The 22,859-nt window shown below is 52.0% G+C and overlaps 7 non-coding genes across 7 annotated transcripts; 4 read left to right on the top strand and 3 right to left on the bottom strand.

The window, feature by feature from the left end:
* Positions 1-420: 420 nt before the first annotated feature.
* TRNAN-GUU (transfer RNA asparagine (anticodon GUU)) lies at positions 421-494 on the bottom strand. Its single transcript has one exon. It is a non-coding gene; the product is annotated as a tRNA-Asn (tRNA).
* A 4,694-nt stretch (positions 495-5,188) lies between these two features.
* Positions 5,189-5,262, bottom strand: TRNAN-GUU (transfer RNA asparagine (anticodon GUU)). Its single transcript has one exon. It is a non-coding gene; the product is annotated as a tRNA-Asn (tRNA).
* Positions 5,263-6,968: 1,706 nt separating this feature from the next.
* On the top strand, positions 6,969-7,039 carry TRNAG-GCC (transfer RNA glycine (anticodon GCC)). The gene has a single exon. It is a non-coding gene; the product is annotated as a tRNA-Gly (tRNA).
* Positions 7,040-11,591: 4,552 nt separating this feature from the next.
* Positions 11,592-11,662, top strand: TRNAG-GCC (transfer RNA glycine (anticodon GCC)). Its single transcript has one exon. It is a non-coding gene; the product is annotated as a tRNA-Gly (tRNA).
* Positions 11,663-12,203: 541 nt separating this feature from the next.
* On the bottom strand, positions 12,204-12,277 carry TRNAN-GUU (transfer RNA asparagine (anticodon GUU)). Its single transcript has one exon. It is a non-coding gene; the product is annotated as a tRNA-Asn (tRNA).
* A 6,482-nt stretch (positions 12,278-18,759) lies between these two features.
* On the top strand, positions 18,760-18,830 carry TRNAG-GCC (transfer RNA glycine (anticodon GCC)). Its single transcript has one exon. It is a non-coding gene; the product is annotated as a tRNA-Gly (tRNA).
* Positions 18,831-21,151: 2,321 nt separating this feature from the next.
* Positions 21,152-21,222, top strand: TRNAG-GCC (transfer RNA glycine (anticodon GCC)). Its single transcript has one exon. It is a non-coding gene; the product is annotated as a tRNA-Gly (tRNA).
* Positions 21,223-22,859: the final 1,637 nt, after the last annotated feature.

Below are 22,859 nucleotides of genomic sequence, written 5' to 3'. Positions count from 1 at the left end.
GCTACCGTTGCGCCACGAGGTCCCTGTGCATGCAGTTCTCAGCCCCGGATCAAGAAATGCTTCTGTGCCTGTTATTGGCCCTCAGTACGCCTGTGGTTAAAGTAGAAGGCTTGGTGTCCCGTTTCCAGTCCTATTGGTGGAAATGACTAGAGGTGAAGAGATGAGAGAAGATAGAAATGTTGAGATAGAGCATGTCACGCAGGCAAAGCGAGAGCTCTAAGAGCAAAGCCAGACAGCTGTGTTTTAATTCAGGACTTGATGTCCCGTTTCCAGTCCTATTGGTGGAAATGACTAGAGGTGAAGAGATGAGAGAAGATAGAAATGTTGAGATAGAGCATGTCACGCAGGCAAAGCGAGAGCTCTAAGAGCAAAGCCAGACAGCTGTGTTTTAATTCAGGACTTGATGTAGGCAAAAGCATACGTCCCTGGGTGGGCTTGAACCACCAACCTTTCGGTTAACAGCCGAACGCGCTAACCGATTGCGCCACAGAGACCAACCACCGCAGTGAGCGTGTTGGGACTCAATATATGTTTTTACCTTTGTGCTCCTGCCTGCAGCTCTAAGGTCCTGGCATAAGACAGGTAGGCTTAGACTCCATTGTGACATGTCTTACTTCTCTTAGAAGAAGGTTCTGAGTTGCCAGGCAGCTTATCTTCTGCCGGGCACACTTTCCTTTGCAGGCTTTCAGGTTGTGAATCCAGCACTGCTTAGGTGTCCATGCCAGACATGAGCAGCTCATTGAGCCCCACTGTGTGTTTTTTGTGGAGATACAACTCTCAGACTAGAGGGAGCAGGCGGGAAGTGGGTGAGACTCACACAGGGTGGGTGGGGCAGTTAAAGGATGTTATCTAATAGTGTAATCGAGGAGTTGGGTTTTTTGTGCACTACACTTTAACCAGCGATTCTTTCTAAAAGGAAATCCCAGGGCAGTACCCGCAATGAGTGGCATCCCCACACCCGAGGTTGCATTGTGGTAGCTGTTCCCTAAGCCCATAGCCCCTGTCCCCATGTCGCCCTTTCTCCTCGTGTAACTCACCCCAGGTTCGGTGGCTCTGATACTTGCTGCTTCTGCTGCGCGATCATCCCCATGATCTGGGCCTTTGTACGAAATGTCATGTAAGATGACTTTATTCAGCACGGCGTTTGTCATTTGCTTGGTTGTCCTGTCACTGTTGGATGTTTTCTTGCGCAGACTACTGTCTAATGGTGGGAAGGCCACGAGATACGTGACTTTTCTCTTTCCTTGTTAGCATAGTTTCCTGCCACTGTCTTGGTGTGCTGCCAGCCTGTGAGACACGTGTCTTGCCCATCTCAGCTCCACTGTGGCATGTTAGATATGCCTTTGAGCAGAGTCCCGGTCCCAGAGTTGCTGCCTTCTCTGCACTCTGGCTTGTAAGACTGCAGGCAAAGGCCCTCCCTGGCCCCTCAGCCAGATAGATACATTTACCTGCAGGGCTCAGCTTTGGTGAAAGATATTGGCGAGAGAGAGGAAAGGGGACGGCCCGTGGTGCACCCCCTATTTTGCATAGAACCACAGCCTCCTGGGAGGGCAGAGACATGAGGGTTCTCAGGGAAAGCCCTCCCAGGAGTGTTGAAGGGCAGGACGTGAAACACAGCAATCCCGGAATGGCCTGGTCTAAGATGCCTGTGCAATAGGCCTGGCCCTAGGCTTCCGGGGCTCTTCCTCGGCAGAGGCCCCAGTGGTATGAGCCCGACCAGGGCTGTGCCCGACCAGGGCTGTAGGGCGCGTTGGGAGCGCGTTAGGGACGCGAAAGAGGGCGCAGGGCGCAGAACTCTGCCCGTTTCTCCCCAGGATTTTGGGGAGGACAGGGAATCTGGCCAGGTCAGTGACTAGGCTTTCCCAGAAGGAAAGTCCAGTGACAGTGGCATGTTGTGAAACACAAGATTGCTGGTGGTCTGGAGGGTGCTTTCTGTCAGCCACTTCTCCCGGGAGCAGCCAGAGAGCAGGCTGATGTCGTGCTCTGTCAAGCACAACACTGGCCCCAAACCACTGTCCTTAGCAAAAGCAGAAACATTCATAGTTTCAGTCTCCTGCATCTGATTCCTGCCATCAGCATGTGAACGTTTGGCAGTCCAAGGCTTGCCATGCAAACTTTGTTCATAGGTGTCCCATGCGAATGCATGGGCCTCATCACTACTGTCTACGGCAGGGCTCTCTGCTCAGCCTATGTAAGTGAAGCATTGGTGGTTCAGTGGTAGAATTCTCGCCTGCCACGCGGGAGGCCTGGGTTCGATTCCTGGCCAATGCAAAGCGCCCTTCTTTTGGCTTTGCTTTAGAAGGCAGAGATATAGACTTGGTGGGGAAAAAAATGTCAAAGAGTGACCCCGACGTGAGTTGAACACGCAACCTTCTGATCTGGAGTCAGACGCGCTACCGTTGCGCCACAAGGTCCCTGTGCATGCAGTTCTCAGCCCCGGATCAAGAAATGCTTCTGTGCCTTTTATTGGCCCTCAGTACGCCTGTGGTTAAAGTAGAAGGCTTGGTGGCCCGTTTCCAGTCCTATTGGTGGAAATGACTAGAGGTGAAGAGATGAGAGAAGATAGAAATGTTGAGATAGAGCATGTCACGCAGGCAAAGCGAGAGCTCTAAGAGCAAAGCCAGACAGCTGTGTTTTAATTCAGGACTTGATGTCCCGTTTCCAGTCCTATTGGTGGAAATGACTAGAGGTGAAGAGATGAGAGAAGATAGAAATGTTGAGATAGAGCATGTCACGCAGGCAAAGTGAGAGCTCTAAGAGCAAAGCCAGACAGCTGTGTTTTAATTCAGGACTTGATGTAGGCAAAAGCATACGTCCCTGGGTGGGCTTGAACCACCAACTTTTCGGTTAACAGCCAAACACGCTAACCGATTGCGCCACAGAGACCAACCACCACAGTGAGCGTGTTGGGACTCAATATATGTTTTTACCTTTGTGCTCCTGCCTGCAGCTCTAAGGTCCTGGCATAAGACAGGTAGGCTTAGACTCCATTGTGACATGTCTTACTTCTCTTAGAAGAAGGTTCTGAGTTGCCAGGCAGCTTATCTTCTGCCGGGCACACTTTCCTTTGCAGGCTTTCAGGTTGTGAATCCAGCACTGCTTAGGTGTCCATGTCAGACATGAGCAGCTCATTGAGCCCAACTGTGTGTTTTTTGTGGAGATACAACTCTCAGACTAGAGGGAGCAGGCGGGAAGTGGGTGAGACTCACACAGGGTGGGTGGGGCAGTTAAAGGATGTTATCTAATAGTGTAATCGAGGAGTTGGTTTTTTTGTGCACTACACTTTAACCAGCGATTCTTTCTAAAAGGAAATCCCAGGGCAGTACCCGCAATGAGTGGCATCCCCACACCCGAGGTTGCATTGTGGTAGCTGTTCCCTGAGCCCATAGCCCCTGTCCCCATGTCGCCCTTTCTCCTCGTGTAACTCACCCCAGGTTCGGTGGCTCTGATACTTGCTGCTTCTGCTGCGCGATCATCCCCATGATCTGGGCCTTTGTACGAAATGTCATGTAAGATGACTTTATTCAGCACGGCGTTTGTCATTTGCTTGGTTGTCCTGTCACTGTTGGATGTTTTCTTGCGCAGACTACTGTCTAATGGTGGGAAGGCCACGAGACACGTGACTTTTCTCTTTCCTTGTTAGCATAGTTTCCTGCCACTGTCTTGGTGTGCTGCCAGCCTGTGAGACACGTGTCTTGCCCATCTCAGCTCCACTGTGGCATGTTAGATATGTCTTTGAGCAGAGTCCCGGTCCCAGAGCTGCTGCCTTCTCTGCACTCTGGCTTGTAAGACTGCAGGCAAAGGCCCTCCCTGGCCCCTCAGCCAGATAGATACATTTACCTGCAGGGCTCAGCTTTGGTGAAAGATATTGGCGAGAGAGAGGAAAGGGGACGGCCCGTGGTGCACCCCATATTTTGCATAGAACCACAGCCTCCTGGGAGGGCAGAGACATGAGGGTTCTCAGGGAAAGCCCTCCCAGGAGTGTTGAAGGGCAGGACGTGAAACACAGCAATCCCGGAATGGCCTGGTCTAAGATGCCTGTGCAATAGGCCTGGCCCTAGGCTTCCGGGGCTCTTCCTCGGCAGAGGCCCCAGTGGTATGAGCCCGACCAGGGCTGTAGGGCGCGTTGGGAGCGCGTTAGGGACGCGAAAGAGGGCGCAGGGCGCAGAACTCTGCCCGTTTCTCCCCAGGATTTTGGGGAGGACAGGGAATCAGGCCAGGTCAGTGACTAGGCTTTCCCAGAAGGAAAGTCCAGTGACAGTGGCATGTTGTGAAACACAAGATTGCTGGTGGTCTGGAGGGTGCTTTCTGTCAGCCACTTCTCCCGGGAGCAGCCAGAGAGCAGGCTGATGTCGTGCTCTGTCAAGCACAACACTGGCCCCAAACCACTGTCCTTAGCAAAAGCAGAAACATTCATAGTTTCAGTCTCCTGCATCTGATTCCTGCCATCAGCATGTGAACGTTTGGCAGTCCAAGGCTTGCCATGCAAACTTTGTTCATAGGTGTCCCATGCGAATGCATGGGCCTCGTCACTACTGTCTACGGCAGGGCTCTCTGCTCAGCCTATGTAAGTGAAGCATTGGTGGTTCAGTGGTATAATTCTCGCCTGCCACGCGGGATGCCCGGGTTCGATTCCTGGCCAATGCAAAGCGCCCTTCTTTTGGCTTTGCTTTAGAAGTCAGAGATATAGACTTGGTGGGGAAAAAAATGTCAAAGTGTGACCCCGACGTGATTTGAACACACAACCTTCTGATCTGAAGTCAGACGCGCTACCATTGCGCCACGAGGTCCCTGTGCATGCAGTTCTCAGCCCCGGATCAAGAAATGCTTCTGTGCCTTTTATTGGCCCTCAGTACGCCTGTGGTTAAAGTAGAAGGCTTGGTGTCCCGTTTCCAGTCCTATTGGTGGAAATGACTAGAGGTGAAGAGATGAGAGAAGATAGAAATGTTGAGATAGAGCATGTCACGCAGGCAAAGCGAGAGCTCTAAGAGCAAAGCCAGACAGCTGTGTTTTAATTCAGGACTTGATGTCCCGTTTCCAGTCCTATTGGTGGAAATGACTAGAGGTGAAGAGATGAGAGAAGATAGAAATGTTGAGATAGAGCATGTCACGCAGGCAAAGCGAGAGCTCTAAGAGCAAAGCCAGACAGCTGTGTTTTAATTCAGGACTTGATGTAGGCAAAAGCATACGTCCCTGGGTGGGCTTGAACCACCAACCTTTCGGTTAACAGCCGAACGCGCTAACCGATTGCGCCACAGAGACCAACCACCGCAGTGAGCGTGTTGGGACTCAATATATGTTTTTATCTTTGAGCTCCTGCCTGCAGCTCTAAGGTCCTGGCATAAGACAGGTAGGCTTAGACTCCATTGTGACATGTCTTACTTCTCTTAGAAGAAGGTTCTGAGTTGCCAGGCAGCTTATCTTCTGCCGGGCACACTTTCCTTTGCAGGCTTTCAGGTTGTGAATCCAGCACTGCTTAGGTGTCCATGTCAGACATGAGCAGCTCATTGAGCCCCATTGTGTATTTTTTGTGGAGATACAACTCTCAGACTAGAGGGAGCAGGCGGGAAGTGGGTGAGACTCACACAGGGTGGGTGGGGCAGTTAAAGGATGTTATCTAATAGTGTAATCGAGGAGTAGGGTTTTTTGTGCTCTACACTTTAACCAGCGATTCTTTCTAAAAGGAAATCCCAGGGCAGTACCCGCAATGAGTGGCATCCCCACACCCGAGGTTGCATTGTGGTAGCTGTTCCCTGAGCCCATAGCCCCTGTCCCCATGTCGCCCTTTCTCCTCGTGTAACTCACCCCAGGTTCGGTGGCTCTGATACTTGCTGCTTCTGCTGCGCGATCATCCCCATGATCTGGGCCTTTGTACGAAATGTCATGTAAGATGACTTTATTCAGCACGGCGTTTGTCATTTGCTTGGTTGTCCTGTCACTGTTGGATGTTTTCTTGTGCAGACTACTGTCTAATGGTGGGAAGGCCACGAGACACGTGACTTTTCTCTTTCCTTGTTAGCATAGTTTCCTGCCACTGTCTTGGTGTGCTGCCAGCCTGTGAGACACGTGTCTTGCCCATCTCAGCTCCACTGTGGCATGTTAGATTTGTCTTTGAGCAGAGTCCCGGTCCCAGAGTTGCTGCCTTCTCTGCACTCTGGCTTGTAAGACTGCAGGCAAAGGCCCTCCCTGGCCCCTCAGCCAGATAGATACATTTACCTGCAGGGCTCAGCTTTGGTGAAAGATATTGGCGAGAGAGAGGAAAGGGGACGGCCCGTGGTGCACCCCCTATTTTGCATAGAACCACAGCCTCCTGGGAGGGCAGAGACATGAGGGTTCTCAGGGAAAGCCCTCCCAGGAGTGTTGAAGGGCAGGACGTGAAACACAGCAATCCCGGAATGGCCTGGTCTAAGATGCCTGTGCAATAGGCCTGGCCCTAGGCTTCCGGGGCTCTTCCTCGGCAGAGGCCCCAGTGGTATGAGCCCGACCAGGGCTGTGCCCGACCAGGGCTGTAGGGCGCGTTGGGAGCGCGTTAGGGACGCGAAAGAGGGCGCAGGGCGCAGAACTCTGCCCGTTTCTCCCCAGGATGTTGGGGAGGACAGGGAATCTGGCCAGGTCAGTGACTACGCTTTCCCAGAAGGAAAGTCCAGTGACAGTGGCATGTTGTGAAACACAAGATTGCTGGTGGTCTGGAGGGTGCTTTCTGTCAGCCACTTCTCCCGGGAGCAGCCAGAGAGCAGGCTGATGTCGTGTTCTGTCAAGCACAACACTGGCCCCAAACCACTGTCCTTAGCAAAAGCAGAAACATTCATAGTTTCAGTCTCCTGCATCTGATTCCTGCCATCAGCATGTGAACGTTTGGCAGTCCAAGGCTTGCCATGCAAACTTTGTTCATAGGTGTCCCATGCGAATGCATGGGCCTCATCACTACTGTCTACGGCAGGGCTCTCTGCTCAGCCTATGTAAGTGAAGCATTGGTGGTTCAGTGGTAGAATTCTCGCCTGCCACGCGGGAGGCCCGGGTTCGATTCCCGGCCAATGCAAAGCGCCCTTCTTTTGGCTTTGCTTTAGAAGTCAGAGATATAGACTTGGTGGGGAAAAAAATGTCAAAGAGTGACCCCGACGTGATTTGAACACGCAAACTTCTGATCTGGAATCAGACGCGCTACCGTTGCGCCACGAGGTCCCTGTGCATGCAGTTCTCAGCCCCGGATCAAGAAATGCTTCTGTGCCTTTTATTGGCCCTCAGTACGCCTGTGGTTAAAGTAGAAGGCTTGGTGGCCCGTTTCCAGTCCTATTGGTGGAAATGACTAGAGGTGAAGAGATGAGAGAAGATAGAAATGTTGAGATAGAGCATGTCACGCAGGCAAAGCGAGAGCTCTAAGAGCAAAGCCAGACAGCTGTGTTTTAATTCAGGACTTGATGTCCCGTTTCCAGTCCTATTGGTGGAAATGACTAGAGGTGAAGAGATGAGAGAAGATAGAAATGTTGAGATAGAGCATGTCACGCAGGCAAAGCGAGAGCTCTAAGAGCAAAGCCAGACAGCTGTGTTTTAATTCAGGACTTGATGTAGGCAAAAGCATACGTCCCTGGGTGGGCTTGAACCACCAGCCTTTCAGTTAACAGCCGAACGTGCTAACCGATTGCGCCACAGAGACCAACCACCGCAGTGAGTGTGTTGGGACTCAATATATGTTTTTACCTTTGTGCTCCTGCCTGCAGCTCTAAGGTCCTGGCATAAGACAGGTAGGCTTAGACTCCATTGTGACATGTCTTACTTCTCTTAGAAGAAGGTTCTGAGTTGCCAGGCAGCTTATCTTCTGCCGGGCACACTTTCCTTTGCAGGCTTTCAGGTTGTGAATCCAGCACTGCTTAGGTGTCCATGTCAGACATGAGCAGCTCATTGAGCCCCATTGTGTGTTTTTTGTGGAGATACAACTCTCAGACTCGAGGGAGCAGGCGGGAAGTGGGTGAGACTCACACAGGGTGGGTGGGGCAGTTAAAGGATGTTATCTAATAGTGTAATCGAGGAGTAGGTTTTTTTGTGCTCTACACTTTAACCAGCGATTCTTTCTAAAAGGAAATCCCAGGGCAGTACCCGCAATGAGTGGCATCCCCACACCCGAGGTTGCATTGTGGTAGCTGTTCCCTGAGCCCATAGCCCCTGTCCCCATGTCGCCCTTTCTCCTCGTGTAACTCACCCCAGGTTCGGTGGCTCTGATACTTGCTGCTTCTGCTGCGCGATCATCCCCATGATCTGGGCCTTTGTACGAAATGTCATGTAAGATGACTTTATTCAGCACGGCGTTTGTCATTTGCTTGGTTGTCCTGTCACTGTTGGATGTTTTCTTGCGCAGACTACTGTCTAATGGTGGGAAGGCCACGAGACACGTGACTTTTCTCTTTCCTTGTTAGCATAGTTTCCTGCCACTGTCTTGGTGTGCTGCCAGCCTGTGAGACACGTGTCTTGCCCATCTCAGCTCCACTGTGGCATGTTAGATATGTCTTTGAGCAGAGTCCCGGTCCCAGAGCTGCTGCCTTCTCTGCACTCTGGCTTGTAAGACTGCAGGCAAAGGCCCTCCCTGGCCCCTCAGCCAGATAGATACATTTACCTGCAGGGCTCAGCTTTGGTGAAAGATATTGGCGAGAGAGAGGAAAGGGGACGGCCCGTGGTGCACCCCATATTTTGCATAGAACCACAGCCTCCTGGGAGGGCAGAGACATGAGGGTTCTCAGGGAAAGCCCTCCCAGGAGTGTTGAAGGGCAGGACGTGAAACACAGCAATCCCGGAATGGCCTGGTCTAAGATGCCTGTGCAATAGGCCTGGCCCTAGGCTTCCGGGGCTCTTCCTCGGCAGAGGCCCCAGTGGTATGAGCCCGACCAGGGCTGTAGGGCGCGATGGGAGCGCGTTAGGGACGCGAAAGAGGGCGCAGGGCGCAGAACTCTGCCCGTTTCTCCCCAGGATTTTGGGGAGGACAGGGAATCTGGCCAGGTCAGTGACTAGGCTTTCCCAGAAGGAAAGTCCAGTGACAGTGGCATGTTGTGAAACACAAGATTGCTGGTGGTCTGGAGGGTGCTTTCTGTCAGCCACTTCTCCCGGGAGCAGCCAGAGAGCAGGCTGATGTCGTGCTCTGTCAAGCACAACACTGGCCCCAAACCACTGTCCTTAGCAAAAGCAGAAACATTCATAGTTTCAGTCTCCTGCATCTGATTCCTGCCATCAGCATGTGAACGTTTGGCAGTCCAAGGCTTGCCATGCAAACTTTGTTCATAGGTGTCCCATGCGAATGCATGGGCCTCGTCACTACTGTCTACGGCAGGGCTCTCTGCTCAGCCTATGTAAGTGAAGCATTGGTGGTTCAGTGGTATAATTCTCGCCTGCCACGCGGGATGCCCGGGTTCGATTCCTGGCCAATGCAAAGCGCCCTTCTTTTGGCTTTGCTTTAGAAGTCAGAGATATAGACTTGGTGGGGAAAAAAATGTCAAAGTGTGACCCCGACGTGATTTGAACACACAATCTTCTGATCTGGAGTCAGACGCGCTACCATTGCGCCACGAGGTCCCTGTGCATGCAGTTCTCAGCCCCGGATCAAGAAATGCTTCTGTGCCTTTTATTGGCCCTCAGTACGCCTTTGGTTAAAGTAGAAGGCTTGGTGTCCCGTTTCCAGTCCTATTGGTGGAAATGACTAGAGGTGAAGAGATGAGAGAAGATAGAAATGTTGAGATAGAGCATGTCACGCAGGCAAAGCGAGAGCTCTAAGAGCAAAGCCAGACAGCTGTGTTTTAATTCAGGACTTGATGTATGCAAAAGCATACGTCCCTGGGTGGGCTTAAACCACCAACCTTTCGGTTAACAGCCGAACGCGCTAACCGATTGCGCCACAGAGACCAACCACCGCAGTGAGCGTGTTGGGACTCAATATATGTTTTTACCTTTGTGCTCCTGCCTACAGCTCTAAGGTCCTGGCATAAGACAGGTAGGCTTAGACTCCATTGTGACATGTCTTACTTCTCTTAGAAGAAGGTTCTGAGTTGCCAGGCAGCTTATCTTCTGCCGGGCACACTTTCCTTTGCAGGCTTTCAGGTTGTGAATCCAGCACTGCTTAGGTGTCCATGTCAGACATGAGCAGCTCATTGAGCCCCACTGTGTGTTTTTTGTGGAGATACAACTCTCAGACTAGAGGGAGCAGGCGGGAAGTGGGTGAGACTCACACAGGGTGGGTGGGGCAGTTAAAGGATGTTATCTAATAGTGTAATCGAGGAGTTGGGTTTTTTGTGCTCTACACTTTAACCAGCGATTCTTTCTAAAAGGAAATCCCAGGGCAGTACCCGCAATGAGTGGCATCCCCACACCCGAGGTTGCATTGTGGTAGCTGTTCCCTGAGCCCATAGCCCCTGTCCCCATGTCGCCCTTTCTCCTCGTGTAACTCACCCCAGGTTCGGTGGCTCTGATACTTGCTGCTTCTGCTGCGCGATCATCCCCATGATCTGGGCCTTTGTACGAAATGTCATGTAAGATGACTTTATTCAGCACGGCGTTTGTCATTTGCTTGGTTGTCCTGTCACTGTTGGATGTTTTCTTGCGCAGACTACTGTCTAATGGTGGGAAGGCCACGAGACACGTGACTTTTCTCTTTCCTTGTTAGCATAGTTTCCTGCCACTGTCTTGGTGTGCTGCCAGCCTGTGAGACACGTGTCTTGCCCATCTCAGCTCCACTGTGGCATGTTAAATATGTCTTTGAGCAGAGTCCCGGTCCAAGAGTTGCTGCCTTCTCTGCACTCTGGCTTGTAAGACTGCAGGCAAAGGCCCTCCCTGGCCCCTCAGCCAGATAGATACATTTACCTGCAGGGCTCAGCTTTGGTGAAAGATATTGGCGAGAGAGAGGAAAGGGGACGGCCCGTGGTGCACCCCCTATTTTGCATAGAACCATAGCCTCCTGGGAGGGCAGAGACATGAGGGTTCTCAGGGAAAGCCCTCCCAGGAGTGTTGAAGGGCAGGACGTGAAACACAGCAATCCCGGAATGGCCTAGTCTAAGATGCCTGTGCAATAGGCCTGGCCCTAGGCTTCCGGGGCTCTTCCTCGGCAGAGGCCCCAGTGGTATGAGCCCGACCAGGGCTGTGCCCGACCAGGGCTGTAGGGTGCGTTGGGAGCGCGTTAGGGACGCGAAAGAGGGCGCAGGGCGCAGAACTCTGCCCGTTTCTCCCCAGGATTTTGGGGAGGACAGGGAATCTGGCCAGGTCAGTGACTAGGCTTTCCCAGAAGGAAAGTCCAGTGACAGTGGCATGTTGTGAAACACAAGATTGCTGGTGGTCTGGAGGGTGCTTTCTGTCAGCCACTTCTCCCGGGAGCAGCCAGAGAGCAGGCTGATGTCGTGCTCTGTCAAGCACAACACTGACCCCAAACCACTGTCCTTAGCAAAAGCAGAAACATTCATAGTTTCAGTCTCCTGCATCTGATTCCTGCCATCAGCATGTGAACGTTTGGCAGTCCAAGGCTTGCCATGCAAACTTTGTTCATAGGTGTCCCATGCGAATGCATGGGCCTCATCACTACTGTCTACGGCAGGGCTCTCTGCTCAGCCTATGTAAGTGAAGCATTGGTGGTTCAGTGGTAGAATTCTCGCCTGCCACGCGGGAGGCCCGGGTTCGATTCCCGGCCAATGCAAAGCGCCCTTCTCTTGGCTTTGCTTTAGAAGTCAGAGATATAGACTTGGTGGGGAAAAAAATGTCAAAGAGTGACCCCGACGTGATTTGAACACGCAACCTTCTGATCTGGAGTCAGCCGCGCTACCGTTGATCCACGAGGTCCCTGTGCATGCAGTTCTCAGCCCCGGATCAAGAAATGCTTCTGTGCCTTTTATTGGCCCTCAGTACGCCTGTGGTTAAAGTAGAAGGCTGTGTGGCCCGTTTCCAGTCCTATTGGTGGAAATGACTAGAGGTGAAGAGATGAGAGAAGATAGAAATGTTGAGATAGAGCATGTCACGCAGGCAAAGCGAGAGCTCTAAGAGCAAAGCCAGACAGCTGTGTTTTAATTCAGGACTTGATGTCCCGTTTCCAGTCCTATTGGTGGAAATGACTAGAGGTGAAGAGATGAGAGAAGATAGAAATGTTGAGATAGAGCATGTCACGCAGGCAAAGCGAGAGCTCTAAGAGCAAAGCCAGACAGCTGTGTTTTAATTCAGGACTTGATGTAGGCAAAAGCATACGTCCCTGGGTGGGCTTGAACCACCAACCTTTCGGTTAACAGCCGAACGCGCTAACCGATTGCGCCACAGAGACCAACCACCGCAGTGAGCGTGTTGGGACTCAATATATGTTTTTATCTTTGTGCTCCTGCCTGCAGCTCTAAGGTCCTGGCATAAGACAGGTAGGCTTAGACTCCATTGTGACATGTCTTACTTCTCTTAGAAGAAGGTTCTGAGTTGCCAGGCAGCTTATCTTCTGCCGGGCACACTTTCCTTTGCAGGCTTTCAGGTTGTGAATCCAGCACTGCTTAGGTGTCCATGTCAGACATGAGCAGCTCATTGAGCCCCATTGTGTATTTTTTGTGGAGATACAACTCTCAGACTAGAGGGAGCAGGCGGGAAGTGGGTGAGACTCACACAGGGTGGGTGGGGCAGTTAAAGGATGTTATCTAATAGTGTAATCGAGGAGTAGGGTTTTTTGTGCTCTACACTTTAACCAGCGATTCTTTCTAAAAGGAAATCCCAGGGCAGTACCCGCAATGAGTGGCATCCCCACACCCGAGGTTGCATTGTGGTAGCTGTTCCCTGAGCCCATAGCCCCTGTCCCCATGTCGCCCTTTCTCCTCGTGTAACTCACCCCAGGTTCGGTGGCTCTGATACTTGCTGCTTCTGCTGCGCGATCATCCCCATGATCTGGGCCTTTGTACGAAATGTCATGTAAGATGACTTTATTCAGCACGGCGTTTGTCATTTGCTTGGTTGTCCTGTCACTGTTGGATGTTTTCTTGTGCAGACTACTGTCTAATGGTGGGAAGGCCACGAGACACGTGACTTTTCTCTTTCCTTGTTAGCATAGTTTCCTGCCACTGTCTTGGTGTGCTGCCAGCCTGTGAGACACGTGTCTTGCCCATCTCAGCTCCACTGTGGCATGTTAGATATGTCTTTGAGCAGAGTCCCGGTCCCAGAGTTGCTGCCTTCTCTGCACTCTGGCTTGTAAGACTGCAGGCAAAGGCCCTCCCTGGCCCCTCAGCCAGATAGATACATTTACCTGCAGGGCTCAGCTTTGGTGAAAGATATTGGCGAGAGAGAGGAAAGGGGACGGCCCGTGGTGCACCCCCTATTTTGCATAGAACCACAGCCTCCTGGGAGGGCAGAGACATGAGGGTTCTCAGGGAAAGCCCTCCCAGGAGTGTTGAAGGGCAGGACGTGAAACACAGCAATCCCGGAATGGCCTGGTCTAAGATGCCTGTGCAATAGGCCTGGCCCTAGGCTTCCGGGGCTCTTCCTCGGCAGAGGCCCCAGTGGTATGAGCCCGACCAGGGCTGTGCCCGACCAGGGCTGTAGGGCGCGTTGGGAGCGCGTTAGGGACGCGAAAGAGGGCGCAGGGCGCAGAACTCTGCCCGTTTCTCCCCAGGATGTTGGGGAGGACAGGGAATCTGGCCAGGTCAGTGACTACGCTTTCCCAGAAGGAAAGTCCAGTGACAGTGGCATGTTGTGAAACACAAGATTGCTGGTGGTCTGGAGGGTGCTTTCTGTCAGCCACTTCTCCCGGGAGCAGCCAGAGAGCAGGCTGATGTCGTGTTCTGTCAAGCACAACACTGGCCCCAAACCACTGTCCTTAGCAAAAGCAGAAACATTCATAGTTTCAGTCTCCTGCATCTGATTCCTGCCATCAGCATGTGAACGTTTGGCAGTCCAAGGCTTGCCATGCAAACTTTGTTCATAGGTGTCCCATGCGAATGCATGGGCCTCATCACTACTGTCTACGGCAGGGCTCTCTGCTCAGCCTATGTAAGTGAAGCATTGATGGTTCAGTGGTAGAATTCTCGCCTGCCATGCGGGAGGCCCGGGTTCGATTCCCGGCCAATGCAAAGCGCCCTTCTTTTGGCTTTGCTTTAGAAGTCAGAGATATAGACTTGGTGGGGAAAAAAATGTCAAAGAGTGACCCCGACGTGATTTGAACACGCAAACTTCTGATCTGGAGTCAGACGCGCTACCGTTGCGCCACGAGGTCCCTGTGCATGCAGTTCTCAGCCCCGGATCAAGAAATGCTTCTGTGCCTTTTATTGGCCCTCAGTACGCCTGTGGTTAAAGTAGAAGGCTTGGTGGCCCGTTTCCAGTCCTATTGGTGGAAATGACTAGAGGTGAAGAGATGAGAGAAGATAGAAATGTTGAGATAGAGCATGTCACGCAGGCAAACCGAGAGCTCTAAGAGCAAAGCCAGACAGCTGTGTTTTAATTCAGGACTTGATGTCCCGTTTCCAGTCCTATTGGTGGAAATGACTAGAGGTGAAGAGATGAGAGAAGATAGAAATGTTGAGATAGAGCATGTCACGCAGGCAAAGCGAGAGCTCTAAGAGCAAAGCCAGACAGCTGTGTTTTAATTCAGGACTTGATGTAGGCAAAAGCATACGTCCCTGGGTGGGCTTGAACCACCAGCCTTTCAGTTAACAGCCGAACGTGCTAACCGATTGCGCCAAAGAGACCAACCACCGCAGTGAGTGTGTTGGGACTCAATATATGTTTTTACCTTTGTGCTCCTGCCTGCAGCTCTAAGGTCCTGGCATAAGACAGGTAGGCTTAGACTCCATTGTGACATGTCTTACTTCTCTTAGAAGAAGGTTCTGAGTTGCCAGGCAGCTTATCTTCTGCCGGGCACACTTTCCTTTGCAGGCTTTCAGGTTGTGAATCCAGCACTGCTTAGGTGTCCATGTCAGACATGAGCAGCTCATTGAGCCCCATTGTGTGTTTTTTGTGGAGATACAACTCTCAGACTAGAGGGAGCAGGCGGGAAGTGGGTGAGACTCACACAGGGTGGGTGGGGCAGTTAAAGGATGTTATCTAATAGTGTAATCGAGGAGTAGGTTTTTTTGTGCTCTACACTTTAACCAGCGATTCTTTCTAAAAGGAAATCCCAGGGCAGTACCCGCAATGAGTGGCATCCCCACACCCGAGGTTGCATTGTGGTAGCTGTTCCCTGAGCCCATAGCCCCTGTCCCCATGTCGCCCTTTCTCCTCGTGTAACTCACCCCAGGTTCGGTGGCTCTGATACTTGCTGCTTCTGCTGCGCGATCATCCCCATGATCTGGGCCTTTGTACGAAATGTCATGTAAGATGACTTTATTCAGCACGGCGTTTGTCATTTGCTTGGTTGTCCTGTCACTGTTGGATGTTTTCTTGCGCAGACTACTGTCTAATGGTGGGAAGGCCACGAGACACGTGACTTTTCTCTTTCCTTGTTAGCATAGTTTCCTGCCACTGTCTTGGTGTGCTGCCAGCCTGTGAGACACGTGTCTTGCCCATCTCAGCTCCACTGTGGCATGTTAGATATGCCTTTGAGCAGAGTCCCGGTCCCAGAGTTGCTGCCTTCTCTGCACTCTGGCTTGTAAGACTGCAGGCAAAGGCCCTCCCTGGCCCCTCAGCCAGATAGATACATTTACCTGCAGGGCTCAGCTTTGGTGAAAGATATTGGCGAGAGAGAGGAAAGGGGACGGCCCGTGGTGCACCCCCTATTTTGCATAGAACCACAGCCTCCTGGGAGGGCAGAGACATGAGGGTTCTCAGGGAAAGCCCTCCCAGGAGTGTTGAAGGGCAGGACGTGAAACACAGCAATCCCGGAATGGCCTGGTCTAAGATGCCTGTGCAATAGGCCTGGCCCTAGGCTTCCGGGGCTCTTCCTCGGCAGAGGCCCCAGTGATATGAGCCCGACCAGGGCTGTGCCCGACCAGGGCGCGTTGGGAGCGCGTTAGGGACGCGAAAGAGGGCGCAGGGCGCAGAACTCTGCCCGTTTCTCCCCAGGATTTTGGGGAGGACAGGGAATCTGGCCAGGTCAGTGACTAGGCTTTCCCAGAAGGAAAGTCCAGTGACAGTGGCATGTTGTGAAACACAAGATTGCTGGTGGTCTGGAGGGTGCTTTCTGTCAGCCACTTCTCCCGGGAGCAGCCAGAGAGCAGGCTGATGTCGTGCTCTGTCAAGCACAACACTGGCCCCAAACCACTGTCCTTAGCAAAAGCAGAAACATTCATAGTTTCAGTCTCCTGCATCTGATTCCTGCCATCAGCATGTGAACGTTTGGCAGTCCAAGGCTTGCCATGCAAACTTTGTTCATAGGTGTCCCATGCGAATGCATGGGCCTCATCACTACTGTCTACGGCAGGGCTCTCTGCTCAGCCTATGTAAGTGAAGCATTGGTGGTTCAGTGGTAGAATTCTCGCCTGCCACGCGGGAGGCCCGGGTTCGATTCCCAGCCAATGCAAAGCGCCCTTCTCTTGGCTTTGCTTTAGAAGTCAGAGATATAGACTTGGTGGGGAAAGAAATGTCAAAGAGTGACCCCGACGTGATTTGAACACGCAAACTTCTGATCTGGAGTCAGACGCGCTACCGTTGCGCCACGAGGTCCCTGTGCATGCAGTTCTCAGCCCCGGATCAAGAAATGCTTCTGTGCCTTTTATTGGCCCTCAGTACGCCTGTGGTTAAAGTAGAAGGCTTGGTGGCCCGTTTCCAGTCCTATTGGTGGAAATGACTAGAGGTGAAGAGATGAGAGAAGATAGAAATGTTGAGATAGAGCATGTCACGCAGGCAAAGCGAGAGCTCTAAGAGCAAAGCCAGACAGCTGTGTTTTAATTCAGGACTTGATGTCCCGTTTCCAGTCCTATTGGTGGAAATGACTAGAGGTGAAGAGATGAGAGAAGATAGAAATGTTGAGATAGAGCATGTCACGCAGGCAAAGCGAGAGCTCTAAGAGCAAAGCCAGACAGCTGTGTTTTAATTCAGGACTTGATGTAGGCAAAAGCATACGTCCCTGGGTGGGCTTGAACCACCAGCCTTTCAGTTAACAGCCGAACGTGCTAACCGATTGCGCCACAGAGACCAACCACCGCAGTGAGTGTGTTGGGACTCAATATATGTTTTTACCTTTGTGCTCCTGCCTGCAGCTCTAAGGTCCTGGCATAAGACAGGTAGGCTTAGACTCCATTGTGACATGTCTTACTTCTCTTAGAAGAAGGTTCTGAGTTGCCAGGCAGCTTATCTTCTGCCGGGCACACTTTCCTTTGCAGGCTTTCAGGTTGTGAATCCAGCACTGCTTAGGTGTCCATGTCAGACATGAGCAGCTCATTGAGCCCCATTGTGTGTTTTTTGTGGAGATACAACTCTCAGACTAGAGGGAGCAGGCGGGAAGTGGGTGAGACTCACACAGGGTGGGTGGGGCAGTTAAAGGATGTTATCTAATAGTGTAATCGAGGAGTAGGTTTTTTTGTGCTCTACACTTTAACCAGCGATTCTTTCTAAAAGGAAATCCCAGGGCAGTACCCGCAATGAGTGGCATCCCCACACCCGAGGTTGCATTGTGGTAGATGTTCCCTGAGCCCATAGCCCTTGTCCCCATGTCGCCCTTTCTCCTCGTGTAACTCACCCCAGGTTCGGTGGCTCTGATACTTGCTGCTTCTGCTGCGCGATCATCCCCATGATCTGGGCCTTTGTACGAAATGTCATGTAAGATGACTTTATTCAGCACGGCGTTTGTCATTTGCTTGGTTGTCCTGTCACTGTTGGATGTTTTCTTGCGCAGACTACTGTCTAATGGTGGGAAGGCCACGAGACACGTGACTTTTCTCTTTCCTTGTTAGCATAGTTTCCTGCCACTGTCTTGGTGTGCTGCCAGCCTGTGAGACACGTGTCTTGCCCATCTCAGCTCCACTGTGGCATGTTAGATATGCCTTTGAGCAGAGTCCCGGTCCCAGAGTTGCTGCCTTCTCTGCACTCTGGCTTGTAAGACTGCAGGCAAAGGCCCTCCCTGGCCCCTCAGCCAGATAGATACATTTACCTGCAGGGCTCAGCTTTGGTGAAAGATATTGGCGAGAGAGAGGAAAGGGGACGGCCCGTGGTGCACCCCCTATTTTGCATAGAACCACAGCCTCCTGGGAGGGCAGAGACATGAGGGTTCTCAGGGAAAGCCCTCCCAGGAGTGTTGAAGGGCAGGACGTGAAACACAGCAATCCCGGAATGGCCTGGTCTAAGATGCCTGTGCAATAGGCCTGGCCCTAGGCTTCCGGGGCTCTTCCTCGGCAGAGGCCCCAGTGGTATGAGCCCGACCAGGGCTGTGCCCGACCAGGGCTGTAGGGCGCGTTGGGAGCGCGTTAGGGACGCGAAAGAGGGCGCAGGGCGCAGAACTCTGCCCGTTTCTCCCCAGGATTTTGGGGAGGACAGGGAATCTGGCCAGGTCAGTGACTAGGCTTTCCCAGAAGGAAAGTCCAGTGACAGTGGCATGTTGTGAAACACAAGATTGCTGGTGGTCTGGAGGGTGCTTTCTGTCAGCCACTTCTCCCGGGAGCAGCCAGAGAGCAGGCTGATGTCGTGCTCTGTCAAGCACAACACTGGCCCCAAACCACTGTCCTTAGCAAAAGCAGAAACATTCATAGTTTCAGTCTCCTGCATCTGATTCCTGCCATCAGCATGTGAACGTTTGGCAGTCCAAGGCTTGCCATGCAAACTTTGTTCATAGGTGTCCAATGCGAATGCATGGGCCTCATCACTACTGTCTACGGCAGGGCTCTCTGCTCAGCCTATGTAAGTGAAGCATTGGTGGTTCAGTGGTAGAATTCTCGCCTGCCACGCGGGAGGCCCGGGTTCGATTCCCGGCCAATGCAAAGCGCCCTTCTTTTGGCTTTGCTTTAGAAGTCAGAGATATAGACTTGGTGGGGAAAAAAATGTCAAAGAGTGACCCCGACGTGATTTGAACACACAACCTTCTGATCTGGAGTCAGACGCGCTACCGTTGCGCCACGAGGTCCCTGTGCATGCAGTTCTCAGCCCCGGATCAAGAAATGCTTCTGTGCCTTTTATTGGCCCTCAGTACGCCTGTGGTTAAAGTAGAAGGCTTGGTGTCCCGTTTCCAGTCCTATTGGTGGAAATGACTAGAGGTGAAGAGATGAGAGAAGATAGAAATGTTGAGATAGAGCATGTCACGCAGGCAAAGCGAGAGCTCTAAGAGCAAAGCCAGACAGCTGTGTTTTAATTCAGGACTTGATGTCCCGTTTCCAGTCCTATTGGTGGAAATGACTAGAGGTGAAGAGATGAGAGAAGATAGAAATGTTGAGATAGAGCATGTCACGCAGGCAAAGCGAGAGCTCTAAGAGCAAAGCCAGACAGCTGTGTTTTAATTCAGGACTTGATGTAGGCAAAAGCATACGTCCCTGGGTGGGCTTGAACCACCAACCTTTCGGTTAACAGCCGAACACGCTAACCGATTGCGCCACAGAGACCAACCACCGCAGTGAGTGTGTTGGGACTCAATATATGTTTTTACCTTTGTGCTCCTGCCTGCAGCTCTAAGGTCCTGGCATAAGACAGGTAGGCTTAGACTCCATTGTGACATGTCTTACTTCTCTTAGAAGAAGGTTCTGAGTTGCCAGGCAGCTTATCTTCTGCCGGGCACACTTTCCTTTGCAGGCTTTCAGGTTGTGAATCCAGCACTGCTTAGGTGTCCATGTCAGACATGAGCAGCTCATTGAGCCCCACTGTGTGTTTTTTGTGGAGATACAACTCTCAGACTAGAGGGAGCAGGCGGGAAGTGGGTGAGACTCACACAGGGTGGGTGGGGCAGTTAAAGGATGTTATCTAATAGTGTAATCGAGGAGTTGTTTTTTTTGTGCACTACACTTTAACCAGCAATTCTTTCTAAAAGGAAATCCCAGGGCAGTACCCGCAATGAGTGGCATCCCCACACCCGAGGTTGCATTGTGGTAGCTGTTCCCTAAGCCCATAGCCCCTGTCCCCATGTCGCCCTTTCTCCTCGTGTAACTCACCCCAGGTTCGGTGGCTCTGATACTTGCTGCTTCTGCTGCGCGATCATCCCCATGATCTGGGCCTTTGTACGAAATGTCATGTAAGATGACTTTATTCAGCACGGCGTTTGTCATTTGCTTGGTTGTCCTGTCACTGTTGGATGTTTTCTTGCGCAGACTACTGTCTAATGGTGGGAAGGCCACGAGACACGTGACTTTTCTCTTTCCTTGTTAGCATAGTTTCCTGCCACTGTCTTGGTGTGCTGCCAGCCTGTGAGACACGTGTCTTGCCCATCTCAGCTCCACTGTGGCATGTTAGATATGTCTTTGAGCAGAGTCCCGGTCCCAGAGCTGCTGCCTTCTCTGCACTCTGGCTTATAAGACTGCAGGCAAAGGCCCTCCCTGGCCCCTCAGCCAGATAGATACATTTACCTGCAGGGCTCAGCTTTGGTGAAAGATATTGGCGAGAGAGAGGAAAGGGGACGGCCCGTGGTGCACCCCCTATTTTGCATAGAACCACAGCCTCCTGGGAGGGCAGAGACATGAGGGTTCTCAGGGAAAGCCCTCCCAGGAGTGTTGAAGGGCAGGACGTGAAACACAGCAATCCCGGAATGGCCTGGTCTAAGATGCCTGTGCAATAGGCCTGGCCCTAGGCTTCCGGGGCTCTTCCTCGGCAGAGGCCCCAGTGGTATGAGCCCGACCAGGGCTGTGCCCGACCAGGGCTGTAGGGCGCGTTGGGAGCGCGTTAGGGACGCGAAAGAGGGCGCAGGGCGCAGAACTCTGCCCGTTTCTCCCCAGGATTTTGGGGAGGACAGGGAATCTGGCCAGGTCAGTGACTAGGCTTTCCCAGAAGGAAAGTCCAGTGACAGTGGCATGTTGTGAAACACAAGATTGCTGGTGGTCTGGAGGGTGCTTTCTGTCAGCCACTTCTCCCGGGAGCAGCCAGAGAGCAGGCTGATGTCGTGCTCTGTCAAGCACAACACTGGCCCCAAACCACTGTCCTTAGCAAAAGCAGAAACATTCATAGTTTCAGTCTCCTGCATCTGATTCCTGCCATCAGCATGTGAACGTTTGGCAGTCCAAGGCTTGCCATGCAAACTTTGTTCATAGGTGTCCCATGCGAATGCATGGGCCTCATCACTACTGTCTACGGCAGGGCTCTCTGCTCAGCCTATGTAAGTGAAGCATTGGTGGTTCAGTGGTAGAATTCTCGCCTGCCACGCGGGAGGCCCGGGTTCGATTCCCGGCCAATGCAAAGCGCCCTTCTTTTGGCTTTGCTTTAGAAGTCAGAGATATAGACTTGGTGGGGAAAAAAATGTCAAAGAGTGACCCCGACGTGATTTGAACACGCAAACTTCTGATCTGGAGTCAGACGCGCTACCGTTGCGCCACGAGGTCCCTGTGCATGCAGTTCTCAGCCCCGGATCAAGAAATGCTTCTGTGCCTTTTATTGGCCCTCAGTACGCCTGTGGTTAAAGTAGAAGGCTTGGTGTCCCGTTTCCAGTCCTATTGGTGGAAATGACTAGAGGTGAAGAGATGAGAGAAGATAGAAATGTTGAGATAGAGCATGTCACGCAGGCAAAGCGAGAGCTCTAAGAGCAAAGCCAGACAGCTGTGTTTTAATTCAGGACTTGATGTCCCGTTTCCAGTCCTATTGGTGGAAATGACTAGAGGTGAAGAGATGAGAGAAGATAGAAATGTTGAGATAGAGCATGTCACGCAGGCAAAGCGAGAGCTCTAAGAGCAAAGCCAGACAGCTGTGTTTTAATTCAGGACTTGATGTAGGCAAAAGCATACGTCCCTGGGTGGGCTTGAACCACCAGCCTTTCAGTTAACAGCCGAACGTGCTAACCGATTGCGCCACAGAGACCAACCACCGCAGTGAGTGTGTTGGGACTCAATATATGTTTTTACCTTTGTGCTCCTGCCTGCAGCTCTAAGGTCCTGGCATAAGACAGGTAGGCTTAGACTCCATTGTGACATGTCTTACTTCTCTTAGAAGAAGGTTCTGAGTTGCCAGGCAGCTTATCTTCTGCCGGGCACACTTTCCTTTGCAGGCTTTCAGGTTGTGAATCCAGCACTGCTTAGGTGTCCATGTCAGACATGAGCAGCTCATTGAGCCCCATTGTGTGTTTTTTGTGGAGATACAACTCTCAGACTAGAGGGAGCAGGCGGGAAGTGGGTGAGACTCACACAGGGTGGGTGGGGCAGTTAAAGGATGTTATCTAATAGTGTAATCGAGGAGTAGGTTTTTTTGTGCTCTACACTTTAACCAGCGATTCTTTCTAAAAGGAAATCCCAGGGCAGTACCCGCAATGAGTGGCATCCCCACACCCGAGGTTGCATTGTGGTAGCTGTTCCCTGAGCCCATAGCCCCTGTCCCCATGTCGCCCTTTCTCCTCGTGTAACTCACCCCAGGTTCGGTGGCTCTGATACTTGCTGCTTCTGCTGCGCGATCATCCCCATGATCTGGGCCTTTGTACGAAATGTCATGTAAGATGACTTTATTCAGCACGGCGTTTGTCATTTGCTTGGTTGTCCTGTCACTGTTGGATGTTTTCTTGCGCAGACTACTGTCTAATGGTGGGAAGGCCACGAGACACGTGACTTTTCTCTTTCCTTGTTAGCATAGTTTCCTGCCACTGTCTTGGTGTGCTGCCAGCCTGTGAGACACGTGTCTTGCCCATCTCAGCTCCACTGTGGCATGTTAGATATGCCTTTGAGCAGAGTCCCGGTCCCAGAGTTGCTGCCTTCTCTGCACTCTGGCTTGTAAGACTGCAGGCAAAGGCCCTCCCTGGCCCCTCAGCCAGATAGATACATTTACCTGCAGGGCTCAGCTTTGGTGAAAGATATTGGCGAGAGAGAGGAAAGGGGACGGCCCGTGGTGCACCC

The sequence above is a fragment of the Pleurodeles waltl genome, chromosome 4_1 (genome assembly GCF_031143425.1).
Source record: "Pleurodeles waltl isolate 20211129_DDA chromosome 4_1, aPleWal1.hap1.20221129, whole genome shotgun sequence".
In the NCBI taxonomy this organism is placed as follows: Eukaryota; Metazoa; Chordata; class Amphibia; order Caudata; family Salamandridae; genus Pleurodeles; species Pleurodeles waltl.
This window is presented reverse-complemented; position numbering and strand designations above follow the sequence as displayed.